This window comes from Scyliorhinus canicula, chromosome 20, assembly GCF_902713615.1.
Source record: "Scyliorhinus canicula chromosome 20, sScyCan1.1, whole genome shotgun sequence".
NCBI classification, from domain to species: Eukaryota; Metazoa; Chordata; class Chondrichthyes; order Carcharhiniformes; family Scyliorhinidae; genus Scyliorhinus; species Scyliorhinus canicula.
This window is the reverse complement of record NC_052165.1, coordinates 41,267,935-41,282,275: the sequence shown is the minus strand read 5'-3', so window position 1 is coordinate 41,282,275 and position 14,341 is coordinate 41,267,935.

Sequence of the window (14,341 nt, the reverse complement as noted above, 5' to 3'; positions counted from 1 at the left end):
TGAAAGCAAATTTAAATTTAAGAAATAAACTTTGGATATAAAGCTAATGATAACCACAAAATTATCATCGATTGATGTAATAATCCATGTTGTTTACTAATGTCCTTTAGGGAAGGAAATTTGCCATCCTTACATGGTGTGGCCTACACGTGACTCCAGGCTCACAACAATGTGGTTGCTCTGTTGAATTGGCCACTCAGTTCAAGGGTGATTAGGGCTGGGAAACAAATGCTGGCTTTGCTAGTGACACCCTCATCCCATTAAATAATTAAGGAAAAGGCAATGTCTTTAGGAGAGGAGAAATGAATTATATAATTAACTTTTAGCAGGGATTAATTACAATAAGAAGTCTCATTTCAGGCTCAGATAAAGTCATTTTAAAATCTGTGAGAATACCTTCTTGTGGTTGCTCCCACACACCAATTATTCACTATTATATGCACGATAATACCCTAATGTGATTCAAGGGACAATGCTATTTTGATGCAATGACATCACAGCAGCCTCTCACACTCTTCAATTCTCCGCCAGGAGTATTTTTATCTTACAATTGAATTTATTCCATTCAACTGAAAGCGAATATTGTAAAATAAATAGAGGTGAGCCTAAGGCTATGAATTAGTCAAGCTTTGAATTACACCCATACACCATTCTGAACTTTGCTGCCATGCCTCCTAATTTCATTGAAACCTCTAGGGTAATTTATCATCTCATGGTTCACTCAACCACCCAGAATTCCATATGTAATCCTTTTACAATTCACCGTAACCCACTCTTGAATTTAAAAGAATGAGAATTGTGCAGAGATACATTCCCCGATCCTTTAAACATTTCACATTATGTTAAATTGATAGTGGTGGAATAATGTAAATTTTGGCACAGGTGTGACCTTGTAATAGTAGCCTAAAGTACCGATGAGCGGTAGCTCAAATGGAAATGCCCTGAAACAAGCAGTGGGTTTGTATCAATTTTCAGATGCTATGCGTTCGTTCAGACTTGAAAAGAAAAATAATGTGCTCACATACTTAAATTGTAGAGGCTCAATAATAACAACGACTTGCATTCACATAGTGCCCTTAATAGTCATAATAGTAGTACGTACAGAACTTGGATATTGCTGAAAAGAGAGACTTGAGAGACAAGATAGATTTTTAGTCAGTCAAAGGAATCAAGGGTTATGGCGATAAGGCGGGAAAGTGGAGTTGAGGATTATGATATTGGATCAGTGATAATCTCATTGAATGGTGGAGCAAATTTGATGGGCCGAATGGTCTACTTCTCTTCCTATGTTTTATAGTCTTATCTTGCACTCGTCAGGACAAATACAAGAATGTCAAATTTCAAACAATCCCATCCCACTAGCTTGGGGAGCCAATTGCTTGCTCTATGGCAATGCCTTGGCCAATTGGACGAGGCAATTATTCAGCAGGTTTTGCTCCTGGAGTAAAATTCTTGTATTTGTTTGAATTTGGTTTTCTTGTGTTTCTCCTGATGAGTGCAAGACGCAAAACTTTGGCAACATGTCTCCCTTTTCAGCAATGTTCAAATGACTTTAATGTGTAAAACATAGCAAGTCGCTCACAGGGGCGTGATAAAACAAAGTTGGACACAGAGCCAGACATTATGGCAGAGGACCAAATGCTTGATCACAGAAGCAGGTTATAAGGAGTGTCTTAAAGGAGGAGAGAGAGGTAAGAGAGAGAGAAAGAGGTTTAGGGAGGGAATTCCATAGTGTAGGGTGCGTCATAAATGGGAAAATGTTACTGGGCTAGCAATCCAAAGGTCTGGAATAATAATCGATTGAATCTGAGTCTAAATCCCATCACAACAGTTTGAGATTTGGAATTCAGTTTCAAATTGCAGGAAATAAAAAGTTGGTATGAGTAAAAGTGACCATGAAGCTATCAATTATCTAATTCACTCATGTCCTTCAGGGAAGGAAGCACACAGCACGGTGGCGCAGTGGGTTAGCACTGTGGCCTCACAGCGCCAAGGTCCCAGGTTCGATCCTGGCTCTGGGTCACTGTCCGTGTGGAGTTTGCACATTTTCCCCGTGTTTGCGTGGGTTTCGCCCCCACAACCCAAAGATGTGCCGGCTAGGTGGATTGGCCATGCTAAATTGCCCCTTATTTGGAAAAAATGAATTGGGTACTCTAAATTTATTTTTAAAAAAGGAAAGGAAGCACAAACTCTTAAGAAATAGGAGCAGGAGGAGAGCATATGGCCACTCCGGCCTGTTCTGCCATTATTTTTCTTTTATTCATTTACAGGACATTGCCCCCTTGAGGGGGCAATTAAGAGTCAACCACATTGCTGTGGGTCTGGCAATGTAGGCTTACATGTAGGCCAGACCATGTAAGGATGGCAGATTTCCTTCCACATTAGTGAACCAGATGGGTTTTTGCAACAATTGGCAAGGTCATCATCAGACTTTTAATTCCAGATTTTTATTAAATTCAAATTTCACCATCTGTAGGGATTTGAACCCCGGTGGCTGACTGGCCAGGGTGTCAGCTTGCCCGATGGCAAGTGGGCCCCTGATGAAGTGGGCCCCCTATATCAAATAAAAATGCAATAAAGAAACAAACACAGACAACTGTTTTAGTAATAAAAGGAATAAGAAAAAAAAGAGAACAGGACACAAATAAGCAGTGCATGAAAAGGAACGAAGCAGGGGAGGTAGTGGAAGGATGTGGAATAGGGGGGCCCGGGTCGGGCATAATTAAGAAAATTCCATGTTTTCAGCAAGAGTGTGTGAATTTAAAGATAAAGTTACAATTTGTGATTTGAGATGGTTGGCAACTTAAAGGATATCAAGCAGCAGTCTTGGTTCAGCCGGTACATTGGTCCGGGGCCCGGAGAGCCAAGAAGGGGCCCGTGAATCTCTGAAGGGCCCTTAAAAATTATAATTAATTAGATAAATAAATCTCCAACTTCTTTCCTGAGATTTGTATTCTAACTTAATAAAATATAATTGTTTTTAAAAAGAGCAATACCAAATAAAAATGCAATAAAGAAACAAACAAATAATCACTCAGTGTATGAAGGAACGAAGCAGTGTTACACGGATGTGAAAAGGAGTGGGGGGGGGGGGGGGGGGGGGGCTGGTTCACCCGGGTCGGACATAGTTGGAAATCCACGTTTTCAGCAAGAGTGTGTGAATTTAAAGATAAAGTTACTGTTCGTGATTTGAGATGGTCGGCAACTTGAAAGGATATCAAGCAGTACATAGGGCCGTGAGGTCACCGAAAAGGAGAAGCGGTACCTTTGACGGTGAATCATGAGGTCAAAGATATTGAAGTGATAAGCCATGATCGGTAAACTCAAAGGGTTGCGACTTGTAACACTACACTGGTATCAAACTGGACATGTTAACTTTGGTCATGGGACCATTCTTAATGTCTTACCATAGTCGGATCAAACTTCTAAGTTTCAACAGTTGTCTCAGTTGCTTGCTGGTGTGAACACTGGACAGTGGATTGTCTCCTCTTCTGAAGCTGCATAGGCCACAGTAGTATTGACTAATGAACATAGCCTATTGAAGTGTAAGTAAGTTATTTTATATTTTTTATCAAGTAGGGGTTTATCTGGCGTTCCTTCAAGTTATTCTTGCAATCATCAATATTCATTTTTCCCGATGTGGGCTATTTTTAATTAAGTTTTTATTTCAGGAATATTACCCCTACCAGCATGGAAAAGAAAAAGCATAAATCTGGGTCACTAAAACGCAAAGAACAAAAAGAAGCAGAAAGGAAGGAATCAGCCAAGTGATGCAGGCCTATTGCAGAGTTTATAATACCACAAGCACAATCCACATCAATATCCAGTTCTGCAACAAATAATCAAGAAGCAAGAAACAATGCTCATGGTGATGATGCAATGACATGCGAGTTACAAGAACAGAGAAGAGCTACTTTGAATGTAGAGACAAATACAAGTGCATCCATTACTAATCAACCCAGGCCCAATATTTCTTCTGGCTTCCTTGTTCCGGTATCTGTACTGCCTGTAGTTGCAACATCTGAACACATAGCTTCAACTAGTGACAGGGAATCAGATATTCCTTCAAGCATAAATGACTTGGTTTCTGAAGCACATCCTGTAAATGAACCTACGCAAGAAAATGAAAGATCAATTACTGGAATCTTCCAATATCTATCACGAGCAAAGCTAAAACAGTTTTTTGCTGAACATCCACTTCAGCCACTTGATGATCTGCCATTTGATGCTCGTTTGTATGAGAGGAAAATTATGAATGACTCAGTCCCAAGAAAATGGCTAACATATAACAAAGAAAATAGATGCTTATATTGTTCATACTGCTTAGCCTTTGAGTTTCCCAACACTTGTAATCCATCACCCTTTGTACGTGGCTTTAGTGACTACAGGCGTATTAGCCAGAGCTTGACTTTACATGAATCGACAACAACACATGTCAGAAATACTCAGCAATATATCAGTGTGGTTAATGATGGCACCTTAGATAAATTTTTTGCAGCATCACTAATTAAAAGGAAAAAAGAAGTATTGAAGCTGAGAAGTATTGTCATGAGGATTATAGACATCATAAAGATGTTAGGCAAGCAAGTACTTCCTTTTCGAGGTCACAGAAATGAATCGGCCTACACTCTAGATAATGAGGTTCTGAATCATGGCAATGTTTTAGCTACAGTGCAGTTGATGGCAAAATATGACCCTATTATGGCAGCTCACGTTTCTGCAGTGCAAAATAAGTCTAAACAAAGAATCAAATGATTAGAGCAACAAGGAAAGGCTCAAAGTAAAGGCCATGGTGGACTTGTTACATACCTGAGTAAAACAACTATAAACATGTTAATCAAAATAATGAAGAATATGATACAAGAAAGAATTAGACATGAAGTTTCTCAAGCAACATATTATTCTACTCAGGTTGATTCAACACAAGATAATTCATCCATCGATCAGTTTAGCATTATTATTCGGTATGTGCTTAAAGATATTATCTGTGAGCGACTACTTTCAGTTGTGCAAAGTAATGATGGTACAGGACAGGGACTTTTTGATCTATTGATTGAAACATTACAACATCTTAAAATTGACCCCCAAAAATGTTTATCTGATAGCACAGATGGCGCTGCAAGCTACCATGGCCAGTATAATGGTTTACAAAGTAAAATTGCTGATGTGGCTGATCAACATGTTCATATATGGTGCTATGCCCATGTCTTGAATTTGGTGATAACTGAAACAACAAAATGTTGTGTGCCTGCAGTTTCTTTTTTCAATTTGCTCCAGAATATAGCAATTTTTGTGAAAGCATCATACAAGAGAATGGCTGTATGGATAGAAATTGTTGGAAAACATCTAGGACAAGAAAAAATGAAACGATTAAAGCTAATTGGTGAGACCAGATGGTCAGGAAAATCCAATGCAGCAACAACTATATTTGCACAACAGCGCCTATACTTCCTCAGGAAACTAAGGAAATTCGGCATGTCCACATTAACCCTTACCAACTTTTACAGATGCACTATAGAAAGCATCCTATCGGGCTGCATCACAGCCTGGTATGGCATCTGCTTGGCCCAGGACCGCAAAGAACTTCAGAGAGCCGTGAATACCACCCAGTCCATCACACGAACCTGACTCCCATCCAGGGACTCCATCTACACCTCCCGCTGCTGGGGGAAAGCGGGCAGCATAATCAAGGATCCCTCCCACCCGGCTTATTTACTTTTCCAACTTCTTCCATCGGGCAGGAGATTCAAAAGTCTGAGAACACGCACAAACAGACTCAAAAACAGCTTCTTCCCCACTGTCACCAGACTCCTAAATTACCCTCTTATTGACTGACCTCATTAATACTACACCCTGTATGCTTCAACCGATGCCAATGCTGATGTAGTTACATTGTATATCTTGTGTTGCCCTATTTTGTATTCTCATGTATTTTCTTGAATTTTGTTTAATTCCCTTTTCTTCCATGTACTAAATGATCTGTTGAGCTGCTTGCAGAAAAATACTTTTCACTGTACTTCGGTACACGTGACAATAAACAAATCCAATCCAATCAAATCCAATATTTGGACATTTTGATGTTGCCGCTGCCAGTACTTTCGTAAATCTATTGACATGCTTATCAATGATACAAGATTCAGAAAAGTTTGATGCAAAAACAAAACATGAAGCAAATGTTTTACTTCAAAGTCTTCTAAAGTTTGAAACCATATTGACAGCATTTACTTATTTGTATATATTTGAAACTACAACCCCTTTATCAAGTTATCTACAGACAAGTGGTTTAGTTTTGTTTACTGCATGGAGTTTGGTAGATTCAGCTACAACAAAGTTGAAGGAACAGACAAGAACATTTGATAACGTTCACAGCAAGGCTTTGGAATTTGTAAATAAATGTAATGACAGGATTTCACAGATGAATATGGATGAAAATCAAACATTGGAAATTGATGCGTTGGAAACTTGAGGCAGAGGAAGAAGAAAAGAATGGCAGATGAGCTTATTGATGATGAAAGAAATTCCTCAGATTCTCTAGCTGATTTTTGAGTAAATGTGTTTAACCTAATAATGGATCGCATTGTCCAGTCACTAGAATCACGCTTTGTATAACACAAACAGTTGTATAAAGATTTGTCCTGCTTGGACCCAGCAAAGTTTAAAACTATTGCAGAGAAGGGCCTTGAAGATGAAGCATTGGAAGGTATTATTAAGCTGTTTCCACAAATCAGCAAAGATCAAGTAATATTGGAATTGTTTTCTTTTGCTTCAAACTTTGATGTATTAAAGCTTAATGATGGTGAGAATATGGATTCCAGTTGCAACAATTGTAAAATTTGCAGCACTTGCCCATCGTGTGTATTAAAAATTCTGGCATCCAACAGACTTCATGACAAGGCATATGATAACCTTTATAAACTTTATAAAGTCATCTGCACACTATCAGTTACTCAAGTCCAATGTGAGAGGACATTTTCAAAGCTAAAGATCATAAAGACAAGGTTAAGAAATTTGCTGTCTGAGGAGAATTTGGAATCATACATCTTGCTATCCATTGAAAAGGAATTGTTAGATGAATTGGATGCAGAAGCAATTATTGGCAGATTCGCACAATCATCTAGTGAACACAAACAATTGCTCTTAATATAGTGGACTGCATGCAATGCTCTATTGTGCTCTTGAACTATCTGTTAATGTGTAAATTGTGCAGTAAACTATTTAAAAATATCAACCAATTACTTAAAAAAAATTTAAAATTTAAAAATCAATTATAACATTCTGTATTTACATTTGGTATCTACTGCCAGTAATATGTACAGTCCATGTACACTGTAATTACTAAGAAATACACATTTTTTCCACAAAAATTTTAATTGTACCCTTTTTTCCATATGTATTTTTTGAAAATTTTATTTATTCGTTATGAAAATTAAATGATAGCATTGTAGTTGTGGGTGGGTCCCCTTTGTCTCCTAGCAACCAATATTTTTAGACCCAGTCCGCCACTGCTGGTCCCCATAGCATTACCCTGGGTTGCTGGTCCAATGACAATCCAATAACAGCACCGCCTCCCCACTGCCTTCACTAAGATTATTGCTGATCCTCTGCATCAACTCCACTTTCCAGCCTGATCCACATATCCCTGGATTCGCTCAGTGTCTAAAAACCTATTAACCTCATTCTTGAATGTTCTAAACAACTGAACATCCACACCCCTCTGAGGTAGAGAATTCTAAAAATTCACAACCCTCTGAATGAATAACATCCTCCTTATCTCAAACCTAAATTGCCATGCGCCCCCCCCCCCCCCCCCCCCCCCCCCCCCCCATCATATCTGAGATTTGGCCCCCTCGTCTTCAACTCTCCGGCCAGGGCGAATGGCCTCTCAACACCCACCTGCCAGCCATATTGGCTATTGTCTGATCTGTATGTGACTCTAGTCCCACACCGACATGGTTGACTTCTAACTGTCCTCTGAAGTCTATCAAACCATCACTATCACTAATTCAAGATGCTACCTATGGTGGCACAGGGGCGCAGTGGTCAGCACTGCTGCCTATGGCGCTGGGGAACCAGGTTCAATCCTGGCACTGGGTCACTGTCTGTGTGGAGTTTGCACATTCTCCCCGTGACTGCATGGGTTTCACCCCCACAAGCCAAAGATGTGCATGGTAGGTGAATTAGCCATGCTAAATTGCCCCTTAATTGAAAAAAACATAATTGTTTTTTTTTAATTTAAGATGGTGGCTGCCCACCATCACCTTTGCTGGGCAACAAGGGACAGGCAATAAATTCTGACTGAGCCAGCAATAGACGCATCCCGAGCATGAAAAGAACTTGCGAATTAGATGCTAAAATAAAAAACAAGTTGGGAGATTTGGTCCAAGATTCTTACAATTTGCTTACACCAAAGTTACAACTTTAATATCAGAAGCTCCTAAATATAATATGAAATCCCAGAACTTTTTTTAAAATTTAGATTACCCAACTCATTTTTTCCAATTAAGGGGCAATTTAGCGTGGCCAAACCACCTAGCTTGCACATTTTTGTTTTGTGGGGGCGAAACCACACAAACACGGGGTGAAATCCCAGAACTTGGAATCCTGCAATGTGTTCATGAAATCTGTCCACAAATATGAATTAGAATAAATTACAGAATCTGCCTGACTTTTCTTCTGTTTTGCACATTCTTCTGCAAAATGGGAAGAAAAGCAGATCGCTACAAGCATCGATATTTGGGAAGTGGAATCTGATCACAGCAAGCTGGTTTTGATAAGATTTTGATAAGATTAAGATATAAGATTTTGCGAAAATTATCAAAACTATTTTTTTACCAGCAAGGGAATGTTTGCATTTTGTGCTGGATTCCAGTGAAGCTCTGTGAGGCTGGTCGAAACTTGAAGCAGCTGATTAATCAATTGCACATATCCTCACCAGTTTTAATATCCCTACATTTATTTGTTTTTTTGTTGCTGGTTTATTCGTTAAGATCATTGATCAACATCAGGTGATTGGTTAAAAAGGAGAGCAGCCCAGCTCTGACCATTGGGGATTAAATATTTTTATTTCTTCAGACCATTACCAAACATGGCTAAGTGTTTTACAGTGTATGAAGTACTTTTTGAAGCACAATTACTGTTGTAATGTAGGAAAGGTGGCAGCCAATTTGCGCACAGCAAGCTCCCACAGACTATTTTGGTGATGTTGTCTGAGGGATAAAAATTGGCCATGACACCGGAGATAACTCCTCTGGTCTTCTTTGACATAGTACTATTTGCATTTAACTGAGATGGCTGGTGGGGCCTCAGTTTAACATCTTACCCAAAAGGCGGCATCCCCGATTGTGCGGAACTCTCCCCCTACTGCTGCTCAGTCAGGGCACCACGCCCTCAGCACCAGTCCTGAGACAGGATAGCACTCCCTCAGTACTGCTCCTCAGTCAGGGCACCACACCCTCAGCATTGGTCCTCAGACAGGGCAGCACTCCCTCAGTACTGCTGCTCAGTCAGGGCACCATGCCCTCAGCACCAGTCCTCCTACAGGGCAGCACTCCCTCAGTACTGCTCCTCAGTCAGGGCACCATGCCCTTAGCATTGGTCCTCAGACAGGATAGCACTCCCTCAATACTGCTGCTCAGTCAGGGCACCATGCCCTCAGCACCAGTCCTCCTACAGGGCAGCACTCCCTCAGTACTGCTCCTCAGACAGGATAGCACTCCCTCAGTACTGCTCCTCAGTCAGGGCACCACACCCTCAGCATTGGTCCTCAGACAGGATAGCACTCCCTCAGTACTGCTGCTCAGTCAGGGCACCACACCCTCAGCATTGGTCCTCAGACAGGATAGCACTCCCTCAGTACTGCTGCTCAGTCAGGGCACCACACCCTCAGCATTGGTCCTCAGACAGGATAGCACTCCCTCAGTACTGCTGCTCAGTCAGGGCATCACGCCCTCAGCATTGGTCCTCAGACAGGATAGCACTCCCTCAGTACTGCTGCTCAGTCAGGGCACCACACCCTCAGCATTGGTCCTCAGGCAGGGCAGCACTTCCTCAGTAGAGCTCCTCAGATGGAATAGCAGTCCCTGAGTGTTGTTGCTCAGACAGAGCAGCAATCCCTGAGTACCACTCCTCAGACAGGGTAGCAGTCCTTAGTACTGCTCCTCAAGCAGGGCAGCACTTCCTCAGTACTGCACTGAAGTATAGTTGCACGCAGGACTCTGGACTGGGACTTGAACTCAGAGCATTCTGCCTCTATGGTTCAGGTGCCACCCCTTAAGTCACCATTTACATCTTAGCATATGAAGAGTTGGCTACAATATACGGTTCAAACCATGTGAGCAACAGACTGAATCAAGTACAGTTATCAGATTCTACTGCAGCCACATTGGGTTAGAAATCCATCTCTGGTGTGGTATTAAACAGATGGTATTGAATTACGGCTCATTCTAACACAATACTTGATATTTAATTCTATTGACTGCAGTCGGACAGGATATCAAGCACTATGTACAATTTGTGGCTGATCCGATACCATTCATTTTACGTCACCACCCATTAGTCTTTATGTTCCAAGCTAGGGTCAAGTCAACCCCGAACTGAAGGACAATAGTCTGTTCTTTTGTTGCTTGTCAAAGACTTGTGTGAAGTTTTTTTGAGCAGTAATGGCCCAGCTGTTAATGGCTGTAGGGCCAGATAAGTGCTTTGCAATCACACTTATGGTAGGTAGGTAGTTCATGGAAGTCTGCCTTCTTGCTTTGCCCAGACTTGTGGAGTGGTACCCCTCAAGCTATATATAACCAATTGTTTATTTTATGGAGGCAGATGTCAATGGTCCTTTCTGCACGATAGCTAATTACAATCACACTTGAACAGGTAATTGGAAGCACCATACAGGTATGGTAAAACTGTTGCATTGAGTGTGGCTTTATTGAGAAAACATTTTAAACGTTTACATCTACATTTAGCCTGACATGGGAGTAATTTGCTGTGACACTGTGGAGTTTAATTTTAACCTAACTCAGCCAATGAGAATCTGATGTGATCGACGAGCCGCCCATTTTTACATCCCAACCCTTATTACTTTCCAATAATATCACTGTAGCCTATCTGATGACATCAGTTTCCAACTGTTGTGAGCTTAAACTGGGAAGTGGGAAAGTGTTCTAGCTGTGAGCAGTAACTCTCCTCACCTCAATAGTCATAGAGTCATTGATGTTTACAGCATGGAAACAGGCCCTTCGGCCCAGCTTGTCCATGCTGCCCAGTTTCTATCGCTAAGCTAATCTCACTTGCCTGCATTTGGCCCATAGGGGCAGCACGATAGCACAAGTGGATAGCACTGTGGCTTCACAGCGCCAGGGTCCCAGGTTCGATTTCCCGCTGGGTCACTGTCTGTGCGGAGTCTGCACATTCTCCCTGTGTCTGCGTGGGTTTCCTCCGGGTGCTCCGGTTTCCTCCCACAGTCCAAACACGTGCAGGTTAGGTGGATTAGCCATGATATATTGCCCTTAGTGACCAAAAAATGTTTGGAGGGGTTACTGTGTTATGGGGATAGGATGGAAATGAGGGCTTAAGTGGGTCGGTGCAGACTCGATGGGCCAAATGGCCTCCTTCTGCGCTGTATGTTCTATGTTCTATCCCTCTATACCCACCCTGCCCATGTAACCCACCTCTACCACTGCCTCTGGCAGCCCGTTCCAGATGCTCATCAAATGTGTGAAGACATTTCCCCTCTGGTCTCTTTTGTATCTCTCCCCTCTCACCTTAAATCCATGCCCTCTAGTTCTAGATCCCCCTACCTTCAGGAAAAGATATCGACTATCTATTGTATCAATGCTCCTCAATATTTTATAGATCTTTATAAGATCATCCCTAAGCCCCCTACACTCCAGGGAAAAAAGTCCAAGCCTGTCCAGCTTCTCCTTATAACTCAGACCATCAAGCCTCTTCTGCACTCTTTCTAGTTAACAATATCCTTCCTAAATAGGGTGACCAGAACTAAACATGGTATTCCAACTTCAACAGGACGTCTCAACTCATGTATTCAACATTCTGACCAATAAAGCCTAGCATGTTGAATGCCTTCTTCACCACCCTATCCACCTGCGACTCTACCTTCAAGGAGCCATAAACCTGCACTCCTAGATCTCTTTGTTCTGTATCTCTCCCCAACTCCCTACCATTAACTTAATAGGTCCTGCCCTGATTTGATCTACCAAAATGCATCACCACACATTTATCCAAATTAAACTCCATCTGCCATTCATCGGCCCACTGGCCCAATTGGTCAAGATCCTGTTGCAATCTTATATAACCTTCTTCACTATCCACTAATCTTGGTGTCATCTGCAAACCTACTAATCATGCCTCCTACAATCTCATCCAAATTATTTATATATATATAACAAATAACAGTGGACCCAGCAATGATGCCTGAGGCACACTTCTGGTCAAAGGCCTCCACTTTGAAAAACAACTCACCACAACCACCCTTTGGCTTTGGTCGCCAAGCAAATTTTGCATCCAATTGGCTACCTCACCCTGGATTCCATGAGATTTATCCTTTTGCAACAACATACCATGCGGTACCTTGTCAAAGGCCTTGCTAAGGTCCGTCTAGAGAACACTGCCCTCATCTACCTTCTTGGTTACCCCTTCAAACAACTCAATCAAATTCGTGAAACATGACTGTCCCCTCACAAAGTCATGCTGACTTTCCCTAATTAGCCCTTGCCTGTCTAAATGCCTGTAAATCCTGACCCTCAGAATACCTTCTGACAACTTACTTACTACAGACGTAAGGCTAACCGGTCTGTAGTTCTCAGGCTTATCCCTACAGCCTTTCTTAAACATATATTTGCTACCCTCCAATCTTCAGGCACCTCTCCTGTGGCTGTTGATGATTCAAGTATCTCATTTAGGGGGCCGGTAATTTCCTCCCTAGCCTCGCACAATGTCCTGGGATACATTTAATCAGGTCCCAGGGATTTATCTATCTTGATGCACTTTAATACCTCCAACACCTCGTGCTCTGTAATATGTACACTCCTCAAGCCATCACTTGTTATATCCCCAATTTCCCTAACATTTGTGCCTTTCTCAACAGTTGATACTGATGAGAAATATAATAAACACAACATTTACCATTCCCCCCACCACCACACTCTTTACATTTGTGTAGGATAAGGCATGAGTTTTGTAGCCCAGTTTCCAGCTTCTGCTCCTGCTTAGCCTAGCCATATATTGGCAGCAAAGATTGTGCCCCTCCAAATTAAATGATGTCTGATTCGGTTGAAGCTGCCCCCACCCTAATTGCTGAGAGGCAGTTATCTGTCAGTCACCTGAGGCCTGTTTAGGGGCACAAAGGGCACATTGTATTCTTCTCTTTGAAGTTTAGGTATTTTTTGAGTCATCGGTTAGCTGAGGTCTGCATAAAAGACAGACAGAAAGCGCACTCAGTAAGCTTGCGCTTTTCAAGGAGACATATCCGGAGTGAGGCACATCCAGAGTGGGAATTGCAACTTGGTAATTTGGTGCAGTGAGGTAATTCGGTGCAGAGTGAGAGAAGGTGCTTTTTCAGAGGTGCTTTTTAACCCTGGTAAGTGACTGGTAAGTAGTTTTTCTTTTCATTGTCTAATTTATTTATTTTTATTTTGAAATTGTAGTTGTATAAGTTTACCTAAGGTTTAAGACATGGCAGGAGATCCCAGACCCATGTCATGCTCCTCGTGTGCGATGTGGGAGCTCAGGGACACGTCCACTGTCCCTGGCTCTTTCACGTGCAAGAAGTGTGTTCAGTTGCAGCTCCTGTTAGACGGCTTGATGGTTCTGGAGCTGCGGATGGACTCACTTTGAAGCATCCGTGATGCTGAGGAGGTCGTGGATAGCACGTTTAGCGAGTTGGTCACACCGCAGGTGAAAGTTACTGAGGGAGATAGCAAATGGGTGACCAAAAGACAGAGCAAGAGTAGGAAGGCAATGCAGGTGTCCCCTGCGGTCATCTCCCTGCAAAACAGATATACCGCTTTGGATACTGTTGGGGGAGATGGCTCACCAAGGGAAGGCAGCAGCAAGGTTCATGGCACCATGGCTGGCTCTGCTGCGCAGCAGGGCAGGAAAAAAAATGGCAGGGCTATAGTGATAGGGGACTCGATCGTAAGGGGAATAGACAGGCGGTTCTGTGGACGCAATCGAGACCCCAGGATGATATGTTGCCTCCCTGGTGCAAGAGTCAAGGATGTCTCGGAGCGGCTGCAGGATATTCTGGGGGGGGGGGGGGGAGGGTGAACAGCCAGCTGTCGTGGTGCACATAGGCACAAACGATATAGGTAAAAAACGGGATGAG